The sequence below is a fragment of the Neolamprologus multifasciatus genome, chromosome 16 (genome assembly GCF_963576455.1).
Source record: "Neolamprologus multifasciatus chromosome 16, fNeoMul1.2, whole genome shotgun sequence".
Lineage (NCBI taxonomy): Eukaryota > Metazoa > Chordata > Actinopteri > Cichliformes > Cichlidae > Neolamprologus > Neolamprologus multifasciatus.
The window spans coordinates 8,554,936-8,570,047 of NC_140454.1; the positions used below are offsets into that span (position 1 = coordinate 8,554,936).

Consider the following 15,112-nt stretch of genomic DNA (forward strand, 5'->3'; position numbering starts at 1 on the left):
TTCTAGCATGTTTGGACCATCACTGTGACTACTTAGGATATTTTACTGTGAGGCATCAAGGTGGGAATCAGGCTTTATAGGCCACAATAGGGAAAAAGGTGCGGAGAGATGATATATATTTGATATTATGAATTAAAATTTGTAGCCTTTAAACAGCAGAATAAAACTTCCTGTCAAAACAATGCAAAGATACAAAATTTGGAAAAAGCAAGCAGCATGCTTTTTTTTTCAGATTGATGTTTTACATCTGGATCTGCACATGCAGTCTCTTCAGTCTGATTTCAGTACAGCTATTTATGTATGTACTTTGAAGAAAAAAATAAAGGTCAATACAATATTTGTTTTTGCTGTTACCATTAAATTTTATATTGATAAGTCAGCCTTTGTTCATTCTACAAACTTGCCAGAAGATGGCGCTCCTGACTAAATTTTGCGATGCCAGAAATGAAACGAATATCTGTAAATTAGATCACAGTTGCTGTTTCAACCACTGACTTATTGGAGTCAGCAACCTTTCAAGCCACAAGAGGTCTCCCTCTGCACAATGCACGCCAGACTGAACATACTGTAACCCACTCCTTTATTGACTTGCTGCCCTCCTCTGACTCGCTTCAGAGTCTAGTCTGGATGTTAAAAGACTGCTTGGTCAGATATTAACCTCAATTTAAACAAACCTGAAAAGAGCAGCAATTCTTGTATTATTGATGTGGCTACACAGTAAATTTTTTCATGTGTATGGAGTAAAAAAATTAAGGTTTGATAGAAAGTTGATTGGGATACTGATAAAATACTATGGCTCTTGGCCTTTGAGAGCTAGGGCTTTAGGTGGAATGCTAAAACTTTGTGTATAGATGCAGAAAAATATTTAAATAGCATTTCATAAACTGAATTCTTGAACAAAGAAAACCTTAAGTGAAGCCAAAGTTTAAAAAAGAGGCAAAGATTGATTTTTTTTTCATTTTGTTCAACTTAAATGCCAAACATTTGGAAGAAATTTTGTGGACAACAGCATGAGATCTGCAAGCCTCGAGATCAAATACTGTATTTTGAATTTGTACAAAGATTATTCTTTTTTTTTCCCTCCCATCCTTCGTGGTTTGGTTGTGGCTTAATAAATGGGCAGATGGGGCCCTATGGATTCTGCAAAAGGGGTCTTTAATCTCTGATCAGTTTTTATATTGCAAGTATTGCTGTGAAGCAGCCATCTGGTGGGAGGGTAGTTAAATCACCATGGTGTTGTTGTTGCCATGACCAGGCGTTGTGACAAGTTTTGCAACAGTGAGACATAGAACTATAACTACTTTCTAATCATATTGTTTATCATTTTTTCATACTCAAGGCAGTCATCCACTTTATTAAATTTAAACCAGCAATGCCTCAACATAAAAATGACCATTTAAACCTGAAATAGTATCATAGGATAAAAATACTAATGCAAACATCTTGATGCATTCTCAATTATCCAGGAAAGTAAATCTCCAAAAGTTGATTCTGTTCATCTGGACGTAGCGTTTTCTGGGAGAAACATTTCGTCACTCATCCAGGTGACTTGTTCAGTCTCAGCTGACTGCAGGTTTCAATCTTATAAACAGTACATTTGCATAATGACTGAAACCAGCCCACTGAAGGGACAATGGGCTGGGAGGTCAGTTCCTTCATCATAATTATGAAAATTCTCATGACCTTTAATCAACAACCACTGATCAAAAACCACTGATCAATGGCCATGAGTACCATTCACAGAGAGTTGGGGAATGGCTGCAATCACAGCATTGTAAGATGGCAAAAGATGTACCCTTAGGCCCCCTCCTCGATTCAGAGATGGTCTTTCCCTTTTCACGTAAATGGCTTCCTTGACTCCACGCTCAAACCAGCGTTCTTCCCTGTCCAGGATGTGTGTTCAGTGGGCTGGTTTCAGTCATTATGCAAAGGTACTGTTTATAAGATTGGGGAAACCTGCAGTCAGCTGAGACTGAAGAAGTCACTTGGATGAGTGACGAAACGTTTGTCCCAGAAAACGCTACGTCCAGATGAACAGAATCAACTTTTGGAGACTAATGCAAACAGTCCAAAACTTCACAAGCTAAAGTTGGTCTCCAAAAGACATAAAATAAAGAAATATTTCATTACCCCATCAGTATACTGTACATGTCTATATGACCTGTTAAATGTGCTATAGTCAACTATAAACTGTTCAGTGACACATGTTGGTGAAATATATCATTTAGGCATGGATTTTTTCCTCTTACAATCTTAAATAGACCGATGACTGACAAGTAGGAGAAGTATCCAAAATGGAGGACTCGGATAACCACACATAAACACAAAAAGATGCTTCATTGCTGATGTCATACAAAAAAACAGATCAGGGCACATAATCCAAAAACTGGGAATCTTCTAGGAAAAAATCAAAATCAAGACGCAGGGACTATGGCAGTTAGATTTTCTTAAGCCTGAAAAGAGAGCCCAGAGGAGGTGCAGGAGTCTAGTTTACATGGACCACTTGAATTAAATTCTGCAGAGAAGATGTTTTTTTGTATATTTGGTACCAACATTTGTTTCTATTTCACCTATCAAACAAACACAGTCGTCTTGGTGAAGTAGTAAATGTTATAGGAAACAACCATTAGGTTCCAGCACATTTACCACAGCTTTTTTAATTGTTAAACTGGAGCAACGTGCCGTATGAACTCACTCACTGGACAAGCCTATGTGGTTGTGTTTAGCTCGACATGTCTGGAACTGTTGCTGCACATTCCTCTGTCAGCCAGCATGACTCCTGCTGCCATTCAAAGGGTCCGACTCTCAACATGCAGGAGGTTCAGCTGCGGAGTCATGGTGAAGTGCAGAAGACATTTTCTTTCAGGATTGTAAGGTTGTAAGACTATTGACATGTCCTTTCTGTAGTTGGACGAAAACCAAAACATACCCGTCCACCTCAGGCTAAATCACAAAAAGGTGCTACGTTATGTCCTGTTGCTTCTAAAGAGGGCCAAAAATACACTAAGAATAGTGGCAAATTCAAGCTATAATCAAAACTCTTCTTCCCCCCTAGTTTTCATATTCTTGTTTAAATTCTTAATGCTTGTTGCTTAAGTATTTTATTTATTTTTTGTTACAAAAATTGTATTCCACTGTCAATTTATCTATTTGAATTTTTGTAAATATGTACATCAAATATATTCACTATCCCAGCAAACAACAAAATCTTTCTAATGTATAAGGTCAGTTCTTTTTTTCTATGTTACTCTTTGGAAAAATGTAAAGAAACCTGCAAAATATGTGCTATCAGCAAATTTGATACCAAGGAAATGAAAGAGATTTTTACATAGTTATGTTTTCTTTAGAAGTAAATGAAATGATGTAGCTGACTGTATGTCCTCACCAGGTACTGCCTCGGGAACTAGCGCTGCTGCCAGGCAAATACCCAAAGGATTACAAAGCTGTTTGTGACGCATTCCTTTCAGGTGGATGTTTCACAATTTACTGTGTGCAAGGTCACACTCTGGCCATTTTGGTAATTTAACCCAGACTGTGATATATATATTAGTTATTGCGCATGAAGCAGAGCTTGTCATGTGGCCCAGTAATTATGGATAACCACAGTTGGTTCAGAATTGAAGAGAATTACAGTACTGTGTAGAGGTATGTGAGATGGTCACAAATGTAATTTCAAACTTCCTGAGAGCAGCTGCATGACCCAGCCTAATGAATGGCAGAGCAAGAACACTGTGGTATGACCTGCCTTTGTGTCTTCAGGCACAGGATAGTGGCACAATGCTCTCTGCTACTAATTGGAAACTGGCTGGTTTGACAAGAGGAGACCTGGGTTCCAGGTGCATAAAGGGTAATTATTTCTCTTTACAATCACGCTCTTCTAAACAAACAAATATATGGACAAAATCACGGCCTCAAAACTGACACAAGAAAATTCAAATGACTTCTGATTCCACATATTTCAGCAGATAACCTCAGAGATCATCGGCCTCGCTCTGCCCTCATCACTCCTAACAGACTTGACTTCTTTTTCATTTTTAAGGCAAAATGGGGAAAGAGTAGGGAGGGGTGACAGTGTGTCAGATTGATGCTTCACTGTGTTTTATATTGCAAGAGTGTCTACAGCCACACAGACACACACTCCGCCTTGTTTCTAGTAGCTTAGAGGACACACTACATTATATAATCATAAGCACTACTCGCTCAGACTAAATCCTAACTTACTGGGATTTTTCTAATTTTTTAAAGTAAGTATTCTTAGGATGTGATTTTATAAATGGAGTCATGCCCAAACACATACACATACACACACCATCACCACCACCCCCTCTTCCTCTAATGAGATCTGACGTTCCTGTGGGCGAAGGCATCTTTGACCTTGTCTCCTTTAGCAAAGGCAGAGTCCATTTTAAAATGAAACACTATCAGTGACTCAGATTATAACATGTTCTTACTATGACGTTTCATTCATCCATTTGCCATTTATCTCTCAGCATACCTACATGATGCTCTTCTTTTTTTGGTCACACTAATGAGAAATGTTCTGGGCATTTTTTAAAAACAATTTTGACATTCTGAATGGATTCTTGCTTTATGGTAGTTTGGATTGGCTCCAGCAGTGACAGTTTACTGGAATGGACACAGTTATGTTTGCAGGTAGGCTTCTTTCATATGTATGTGTAGAGCCCAGAGATAGGGAGGAAAGAATTTAAATGGATCATGTAAAAATGATTTAGTAAAACCTACTGTAGATTTTGCTAAAATGCTATAAAAAGCCACAAAAAACCCCAAAACAGTTTTATATATTATTTGTTTCATACACCTATAGTTGTATTACTGTCTTTGACTGTTTGTGTCAGCAAACTGTCTTTATAAGTGTGGTCTGCCCACACATTAGTCCAGTCAGTAAGTACCCCACCTATCTGCTAATTGGTGGGGTGGCCAGGGATACAACGATAAACAAAATGAATAATTTCTTAAATTAATTAATTTAAGAAATGCCCATACAATATAAGAATGAAGACTAAGGCAAAATGCAACTTATGCAACAGTTTCATTTTATTCATTTATACATCAATAGCTCCTTTAGCACCAAGGAAGCGGACATGGCTGTTAAAGTTGTGACATCTGAAAGATTACTGGTGTATACAAGTGAAAACATGTAATACACGACGGGTATTGCTCAAATCCACAGAAGTGAGGGCTGAAAAATGTGCTCCCTTCAGCTAACGCTAACATAAAAGTAAATGCAGCACACATCAACATAGTAAATGCAAGCTCATTGTTGCACTCACCAAGGCTTTGTTTTAATGCTGCCATAAAAAGGCCTTTCGTCCTATTCCTCTGTAAAGCGCTCGTGTATTTAATGAAAACATTTTCCTCTCTCTCCCCTTTACTTTGAAACACCGACCTTTGAAGTATGAGTATTAGCCAACACATTAAAATCAGCAGGACACTCCAATTATGAACCCCTCCTGCTGGGTTACAGGAACTTCAAGTTTCTCTCATGTAGTCTGACCTGTGTCACACAAACCCTTTCTCTGCAGCTGTGAGGAGGCCACAGGTCACAGTGGAGCCTTGTTGGTACATTTACATTTAATTAAAAAAAAACTAAAAGCAGCCACTAACAGAGAGAGCTACCTGTGTGTGTGTCCACATCAGAGAGATTTTTGATATGACTCAAAATTACAGGATCTTTGTCAAGTCTACTTCACATGGACTGAGCTTGAACTTAGTTCACACAGTTATACTTGTCTCCATACTGTATTTCTCCTCTGCTTCAGTTTCGGGGTAGGCAAAACAACTCAGACCTACTCAATCACCCACTAAGAAGATGATTTATTTATGATAGGACCAACGAAAGGCTGCTGTGAGAAGGAGAATTTCCTCTGGATGTGATCTAATCATAGTTGGTAGGCTGAAGCTTGGTGAGACATATTAACAGATGCTTAAGCCGAGACACATAAAACATATGTGGGATTAAAACAATCAAAGGGAGGAGGGCAGGGTAAAAAGCCTTTGATTTAGGTAAAGGATCATACCTGAGGTTGGTTACTTTCTTGCTTTGTTCCTTAGATGCTCAAGGTGGGTCTAAGGGATTATTTTCTTTACTAAAGCTCATTCTTTGCATTTAATTCAAGTATTAGAAGCAGCAGGCAATCTGCCACACAGTGCCAGATACTCCCCAGTGCCTGGGGACCATCTCAAGATCCAGGTCAAGGGCTCTTTTAAAGGAGAAACATCCTCCACACAGAAGAGATCTGCACTGGCCTGAGTTTGAACTCAAAATCCTGTTGCTTAGCTACCCTTCTCATCTGACAGCTATTTAGATATCATATTTGACAAGAGTTTATGTGGAAGCCATTCATAATGAAAAGGCAGACCATTCCACTGGATACACTTTGTCTATTGGTGTCACACAGTTTTTGTAGCCAGCACCCACCATTACAACAATTTACAGCACTTAATCAGAAATAATCTGTTATCTATCTGTGTCTGTATGTCCCTCTCATTTCTGTATTTCTAAGTTGTAATGCTTTCAGTCAAATGCATCTTGAACTGTGACAGTTAAAGAGTTATTGAAAGGGTGGCAGAGTGGTGTAGTGGTTAGCACTGTTGTCTCATAAGATGGCCTAGTATTTGAATCCATGGGCCAGCTCGGGCCATTCTGTGTGGAGCTTGCATGATCACCCTGTGCTTGTGCACTCTGACTTCCTCCCGCAGTCCAAATACTTGCAACTCAGGTTAATGAGTAATTCTAACCTTGCTGTAGATATCTGTTTCTGTGTTGGCTTTGTGATGTACTTAAAACCTGTACCGTCTCCTCATGAAAGCTGGTGTAAGCTCCAGCCCTGCCCCATGACTGTAAATTGGATAAATGGTTAAGAAAATGTAATGGATGGATATGTCAAAAATACATAAATGATAATTTTATTGTTTTACTTTCCACTACTTTTTACAGATAAGCTTATAAACTCTCGATGTGCCTCCACACACTTCTCATTTGGGATTGATTTGTAAAAAAGGCAACTCACAATAGATACATAGATAAAGTATCATGTTGTGGTTGCAGGCAGTGATTTTGAGTTTGTCTGTCTTTCATTTATTTTTGCCACAGTAGACCAGTTTTGACTTTACCTGCTGTTTCTGGTGGAATCCCTTTAACCTCTCAGCCTCTCAGGGTTATTCTGCAACCAACCAGGCATCGGGGCGACGTTTGCTCTCAGGTGACAGATCTACAGCCCTTCGACTCTCCGTTAACATTTTCTGCTCTACTTCCACCTCTGTCCCCGCGGGGCGCAAACAACCCCGGCAACAAGCAGCAGCATCAAAAGGGGACTGGATGGTTGCCTCTGTGACTTCACACTGAGTGACTCGTCTGATTGGCCGGCCACCTAGAATCAATGGCATGCAATGACAGTCAAGCCCCCAAACTAGAACTGTTCAAGTTCTATAAAGCTTCAAATGAACTTCTGCACCTGCACATTGTCTCTTCAGGAGATTCCTGCTATGCTCATGTTATCATGTTAACAGGATAATTAGGACAGAGGTTCATATCTGGCCCACCCCCCTCCTTGACCTTATGACCTCACTCTAAAACTTTGAAGTAAGTGTCTTACAGATTTATGCTTTGCTGTTTCTTTCTTTCTTTTTTCTTTTTTTTCCCACCTTCAGGCTTAAGTCTTTGAACGCCCACCTTCCTCTTTGAACTTTTCAGCCTTCAAAATAATCCAATTAGTTTCAGCAATTGTGACGCCTGGATATGAACCATACAAAATGGCTGGGTGCTCCAAGCAGTCTTGGAAGACATAAAGTGTTGAATCTTTGATCACTTCAACTGAGGCAGACAGTGGAACCAGGTCACCTTCAGTTCCCGCACTCTGTGACTGTCAGGGTGGTTAAATGATGATTCCTCTTGCACATATCCTCATTCATTTACTCCATATATTTATTTTATGTGGAGTATGAAGCAACTTGAAACATTGTGATAAGTAGAGGCATCTGATGCAACAGATACCAGAAACACAATGGGTCAGATTTATTCACCAGCTGCACATGCTCAAAACACTCATTAGTAATTACAAAAAACACCAAACAAACGGGAGGCAGGGTAGTTCGAGCTTCACCACCAAAGGCCTCAGTGTTTGTGTCACCCTAGCAGCACCCGTCCCTCTCCTCCTCTTCAAGTTGCCCCATCATAAACACATCGTCATATTCTGTGTTATGATTTGTCTCATGTCTCAGAAGCTGCCTCCTAACTGTTTGTGCAGGTGAAATAGCTCCACACATGATCCTGCTTACAATCAGCCATTATTGTCAATTAGTACATGCATTTGTGGCATGTTAAATTGGATTTATGCATTAGTAATGCGAATGATAGTAGAAATGTTTGTAAGGAATCCCTGTATGTCACATTTGGATGCACAAGGTAACCAGAATTTAATGTTGGAGAGTTTTTCAACAAAATATTCTAAAGTAAATGTGACTTTGACAAAGAAACAAATTGAGCAAATCAACAAAGAGTGAAAAAAAAAAGTTCAAACCAGTCAAACAAGACAAAAAACTGATGAAGCTGGCTGACAAACTTGAGAGTGAATCTGTCACTACGTCTGTTAATAAATATATCAGTAATATTTTAACTGACATGTTATATTTTGTTTTTTGTTAACTTGGTTAAGTCAGAGAATGACTGTAGTTTGTTTAATAATGATAATTAATTACTTAATTGGCTAATGATTAGCTTTAAAGTTATTAACACATAACCAAAATTCATTTACTGTTTGGTTGATTGCCGAACATTACAAATGAGACAGTGACTGAACTATAAATTGAGCTTTTTGTTTTTCATAAGGATTTGAATGATCTCAGTGACAAAATTTATTAATACCAATATATAACAAACACTGCTTTTGGTCTGTGCTTACAATTAATATTTGGTCAACTAATTATGTTACTCATGCACTTTTGCATGTCGTGAATCTACTATTTGTAAGTAATCGAACAAAGTCAAACTCTTTAGTCAATCGTTATTGCATTCTTGCCTTATTGCAGACTTCCTTACCTTTGTCTAGAGGAAAATCCAGGAAAATCTTTGCAGCAAATGTCAGAGATTGTAGACTTTTCAATATTTAGTAGTAGTATAGTATATAGTATTTTTACAATGAATGCAATACAAAAAATAAACAAAATAAACAATAAAAAATACACAAAAAGCTCTACTGTAGGATTGCTTAATAATACAGTACACAGCAAATCCAGCATGTCCAAATTAACACTGTCAGATTTGATTTCAACACTTTTAAAGTGTCTATATGGGTCCACACCAGAGAGTGTTAATTTAACTCTTTTTGGAGAGTTGGTATGTTAACTCTGATTTAGTGTTAAACACCAAATCTCTCTGGAGTTGATAATTTAACACTTGGTGTTAAGAGTTTATATATTAACTCTCAAAGAGTATTTTAGTTTAACTACATAAGAGTTATCTTCTAATTAATTCTAAAAAGTGGGAATTTTACTGTTCTGAACTTCTAGAAATTTCTTTTGGAAATAAACATTTACTAAAAAGACGCAATGGTTTTTGAAAAACATTTATTCTGAACTGTGCACCACAATTTCAAAACATTTTCTGAAAGATGTAACAGTGTACATGTTCTCACTTTCATTAGAATTTCGTTTATCAAAAGGTCTGACATAGGTGAGCTGGTAAATGCAAATAACAGCATTCTCATCACTTATTTCAATAAATACAAAATACAATATGCATGTCCTTCATTCATCACTTTGTGGAACTTCAACGCACTTCTGCTCTCCCCCATATTCCATCTTCACAAGCATATCCTATGTGGAGATTGAATAAAAATTAGTTGACACTAATTAATGGCACAAATCAATTGCAGCACAGTAAAAAAAAAAAAAGGAATCCTTTTTGAGCCATTACTTGTGTAAAGTATTTTCCCAAAAGACAAGGACACAGACAACAGGTAATACTGAACTAAATGTAAAACCTCAACCTTTTTCATTTTTACCTAAACCGTGTGCACAAAACTCTGGAGGGATCTAAGTGCTAACATAGAACTCAGTCGGGACTCGGGACATCTGCTACTGCTGTTTGCTCGTTTTTTATGGGAGATCGTTTTCAGGCTTCAAGTAGCACCATTATATCAACATTTCACATTCTAGACATTGTTTTAAGTGTATTTGACCAAGAAATTTGACTGAAAATTCACATGCAAGCTTTTTTTCAAGGCTGTGGTATTTGCCCGCAAACAATACCTTTCAGCTAGCTAAAACAGAATATTATGCTATCACCGAGCAACATGGCTAATGCCTTTCACACAGCATTTTACACAGAAGTAAAAGCTAATAACAATAATTGAAACAATCTTTGAAAACATGACTTACCAAGCATGGCAAACAACTCAAATATGTAGAGCAAAATGTTCTGAAACGGCTTCACTTCAGCTTCGATTGGAGCCGTGCTGGGGGCGGAGTCTGTGAATTTACTCTATTGGTGTCATAGCCCCTGTAGGAGTTCAGAGTTAAGAGGTCAAGAGTTAATGTTTCCATTGTAACACCTCCAGATTTGAAATAGAAACACTCATTTTTAACACTCGATTTTAACTACTATCATTTTACACCTCAGAGTTACATTAAAAGAATGTGACTCTACTTAGAGTAAAATTAACTCTAAGACTACTAACACCAAAACATTTAACACTTTTGAATTTGCTGTGTACAAGTGGTTGTACAGCAGAACTGGAACATATGGAACGGGCTGTGCTGATTCTCAATGTGAATCAGCTTTGAAGAATTCCTGCTAACGGTGAGAAGAGATCCTGATAGATGTCGACATGTCTCCTAGCCTGAGCTGTCTCTGCCTCAGAGATCAAAAGCTTTTTGAAATCAGTGAAGCCGAATCCCTCACAGGTTTAAACAATAAGCAATGCTTAATGCAAATCACTGAATAAGAGACTCCCACTCCTCAAAATCTCTTTATACGTACATGTTTATCAGGCTCAACATCAAAGATTAAGCAAAGTAGCTTTCAGACAAACGAGACCTTTAGATTATTGGAGGAACTTGGGATAAAATGAAACATGTACAAAAGAAGTCCAGTTCTTATGGCTTAAGCTTGTGCCAACTTTTGTTTGATTTGATCACTTTTGTTAATTAGCAGTGACACCAGTGGAGTAAATAAAGAAATGTCTGCAAATGGGGACAGTCACTAGTAGTATTTTTCACTACAGTGGTTTTAGCAAAACACTTTGAAGAGAATGTTAAAATACATTCATCTGCAGTGAGTGTCAGATGCCAGTGTACTATTGATCCCGCAGAGGTAATTCAATTCAATTCAATTCAATTCAATTCAATTCAATTCAATTCAATTCAATTTTATTTATATAGCGCCAAATCACAACAAAAGTCGCCTCAAGGCGCTTCATAGATACAGAGAAAAACCCAACAATCATATGACCCCCTATGAGCAAGCACTTTGGCGACAGTGGGAAGGAAAAACTCCCTTTTAACAGGAAGAAACCTCCGGCAGAACCAGGCTCAGGGAGGGGCGGCCATCTGCTGTGACCGGTTGGGGTGAGAGAAGGAAGACAGGATAAAAGACATGCTGTGGAAGAGAGACAGAGATTAATAACAGATATGATTCAATACAGAGAGGTCTGTTAATACATAGTGAGTGAGAAGGGTGACTGGAAAGGAAAAACTCAATGCATCATGGGAATCCCCCGGCAGCCTACGTCTATTGCAGCATAACTAAGGGAGGATTCAGGGTCACCTGGTCCAGCCCTAACTATATGCTTTAGCAAAAAGGAAAGTTTTAAGCCTAATCTTAAAAGTAGAGATAGTGTCTGTCTCCTGAATCCAAACTGGAAGCTGGTTCCACAGAAGAGGGGCCTGAAAACTGAAGGCTCTGCCTCCCATTCTACTTTTAAATACTCTAGGAACAACAAGTAGGCCTGCAGAGCGGGAGCGAAGTGCTCTAATAGGGTGATATGGTACTACAAGGTCATTAAGATAAGATGGGGCCTGATTATTTAAGACCTTGTATGTGAGGAGCAGGATTTTGAATTCAATTCTGGATTTAACAGGAAGCCAATGAAGGGAAGCCAAAACAGGAGAAATATGCTCTCTCTTTCTTGTTCCTGTCAGTACTCTTGCTGCAGCATTTTGGATTAACTGAAGGCTTTTCAGGGAGTTTTTTGGACATCCTGATAATAATGAATTGCAGTAGTCCAGCCTGGAAGTAATAAATGCATGAACTAGTTTTTCAGCGTCACTCTGAGACACGGAATCCAATCCAAGTCCGTTAGTCACTGAACCTCACTTTTGTCCCATGATATTGATATTGAGCTGTTGAGACCTGAGTCTTGTTAGTAAGCTGGTAGTAAGCACTGAATGTAGAATCAGAATGTAGCACTGGGGAAAAATATTTTAAGGATACAATAAAAATGTACTTCACTAAAGTAGACTTGGAATGTCCTCTAGTCTAGTAAAGAATGAAAGTTACATTCTCCCTATTCACGCTCTCATTCACTGATGTGCAATCCCATGCCCCACCCCGAGGACATGCCCTTGGTGATTATATCAACACAAAATTAGTACAAATCATGGATTAGTTCAGATGCTGTCACGATTTTCAGCAGAAAACGCAAACCTGTCACAATAACACCCATTTTGTTACGAAACTCTCAACTGCTCCTTTGAAGTAAACTCAGTTAATGCAAATGTACTGATCTCAGGTCAGTTTTTTTAAATTTGCTATAAAAAGTAATGCAAGTGATGAATCAGAAGGTCTGATTCAGGAGTGTTTTAAACATCAAATCATTCAGGCGAGGAAATGAAAAGATAATCTCCATGTAATATGCAAAAACATATTTTCTGTACTTAAGAGGAAAAAGCTTAAAAAATATTAATCCTCTTGATGCTGTGCAGTGTTATTTTTAAGTCTAAACCTTTTAATGGATGAAATTTTCAAAACAGACAAAATATAAGTTTTTGCCAGCTGGGATTTGGGGATTTGTTTCGTATCTCAGATTTGCACTGAGATTGCTTTATTTTCGGTGACACAGGAAACATAAAGTTGATTAAAAACTTCATTCTTAGATCTCAGCAACTGGATGAATCTAGCTTCTGCTTGATGGTGCCATGTCTGTGTGAAGTGATTAAATAAATATCTGGACAATCCTGCTCCCTTTGAAAGACGACCTGCATCAAGGCCTCATCGTGTACTACTGTTGGTCAGCTGCTGAGCAGATTGTGTTAGCATGGCTTAGTTTTATGTATGTATAAAAACAAAGCTGAGACTTGTGAGACTGCATCAGAGGTGTAACTAAGGATAAAACACAGAAAAAAATGAAGGAGATTTTCCTCTACAAGCTTCGTATAGCAGATAACCTTAAAAATATTCTGCAGTAGATAAAAAATGGATGAAAACCATGAATCAGCATATGAACATAACCTGATGCTGCTGAGGTGCAGCGCAAAGTTACAGAGGTTTAATTAGAGACGCAGCTAAGCGGTTCATAATTTGTAAACATTTACATTTCTTTGGTATTGAACAGCAGAAATGAGGCTTTCTTTTCAGAAGTCATTTTTAAAAAAACAAAAAGTGGCCGACATCACTGTACACAACGGTAGACTGGTGTGTAATAAGCAAGCGAATAATGCAGAAATTAGAGATTTCAGATGGGAAACTGGTCTCAAAGTACACTGAGAGAGAGAAAGAGCTGTGCAGGAAGTGGGATTTTATCGTGGTGGAAGCAAAACAGCAAAAGTAAGAGGGAATTAATGACACATGTGAAGCGTAGTCTTGTTCTTAATCTGCTGCTGGTTCAGTGAATTTTGGTCAGAGAGTGACAAAACCTGCAGCTTCAGAATCTGTGAGATGTCGGCTTTCATCACATGACAGCATGTCTTGTCTAAAACAAACCAACCAGAATCAGGCACATGATATTGATAGTCTGTAGGTAAATCACCATGTTCGCATTCAGTTGCTGTTTTCAGCCACTGATGATGGGTGAGGAACCCATCACAAAGCCACCATCTGGAAATCACTTGACCTGCTCTTACAGTTTTAATTTAGTTTACTTGTAGTCTGCTTGATAATCGATATCATTAATTATTATCACATGATGAAGATGTTTACTTTTGGGCTTAATTACATTAAGGTCTGTTTTAGGCCAGTATTGGATTGGGTGTAGTCAATCTTTGCATCTGTATTGGGGCTAACTTGCTTGGATCAGACCTATTAGTTCCAGTTTGAGCAGGTTTTTCATTGATCCTTTTTAGATGAGGTTGACACTTTAGATTTTCTCATATTGGCCAGAACTCTTCTACTCACTTTAAACTAAAACATGAACTTAAGAAAACAGAGCAATTCTTGTTGTGAATGCCAGGAGGTGACTGAAACGCAGATGCAATAAATGTTCTGCATGGCAACCAGAATGCAGTTGCTGACATACTTAATTGTGATTGGTGGAGCTGCATGACTCTAAAACAGGCCACAGGGATCCCAAACTCCATAGAAGCATTTGGCCTTCACTGCTGGAGGTCAGAGGAAGGAGGGCAATCATTTTTACAGTGAACAAGGTTTTCAGTTGTTTTGCTCTGGGTTCAAACTGTCCATAATTACAGTAACACACTTAAAAAGATTGACATGCTGGAGACTGCTACTAATATGTAACATGTTAAGATATATCACCACTACATTGCCACTTTGCTTATATCATTCTTTCATTTACAGCTGAAGGGAAAGTGAAGTCAAAATTCACAGACCATTTTCCAACACAGGGCCATGTCAACACCTCACAGATAAGTGACAGGCACAGCTGAGAAGAGGCAGTCTTTCTTATATGATGTTAGTAGGTCATTCAGTTTACAGAACCATATGTTCAGATTTCGTCTGTCACAAATATCCTCTGGGGTCAAGCTCTAATTGCATGACAAACATTATCGACCTTGTTTCTCTGAAATCACATTTGTACGGTGGCCCCTAGAGACAAAGCACGTACAAACTCCAAAACACTTGCAAACTCCAAAACACATGCAAACTCCAAAACACGTGCAAACTCCAAAACACTTGCAAACTCCAAAACACTTGCAA

At 38.3% G+C, this 15,112-nt stretch overlaps 1 long non-coding RNA gene across 1 annotated transcript in view; it reads right to left on the minus strand.

The window, feature by feature from the left end:
• The window catches only part of LOC146500233 (uncharacterized), a 262,037-nt gene that overhangs the window by 22,047 nt on the left and 224,878 nt on the right, over positions 1–15,112 (minus strand). The window lies entirely within an intron of this gene.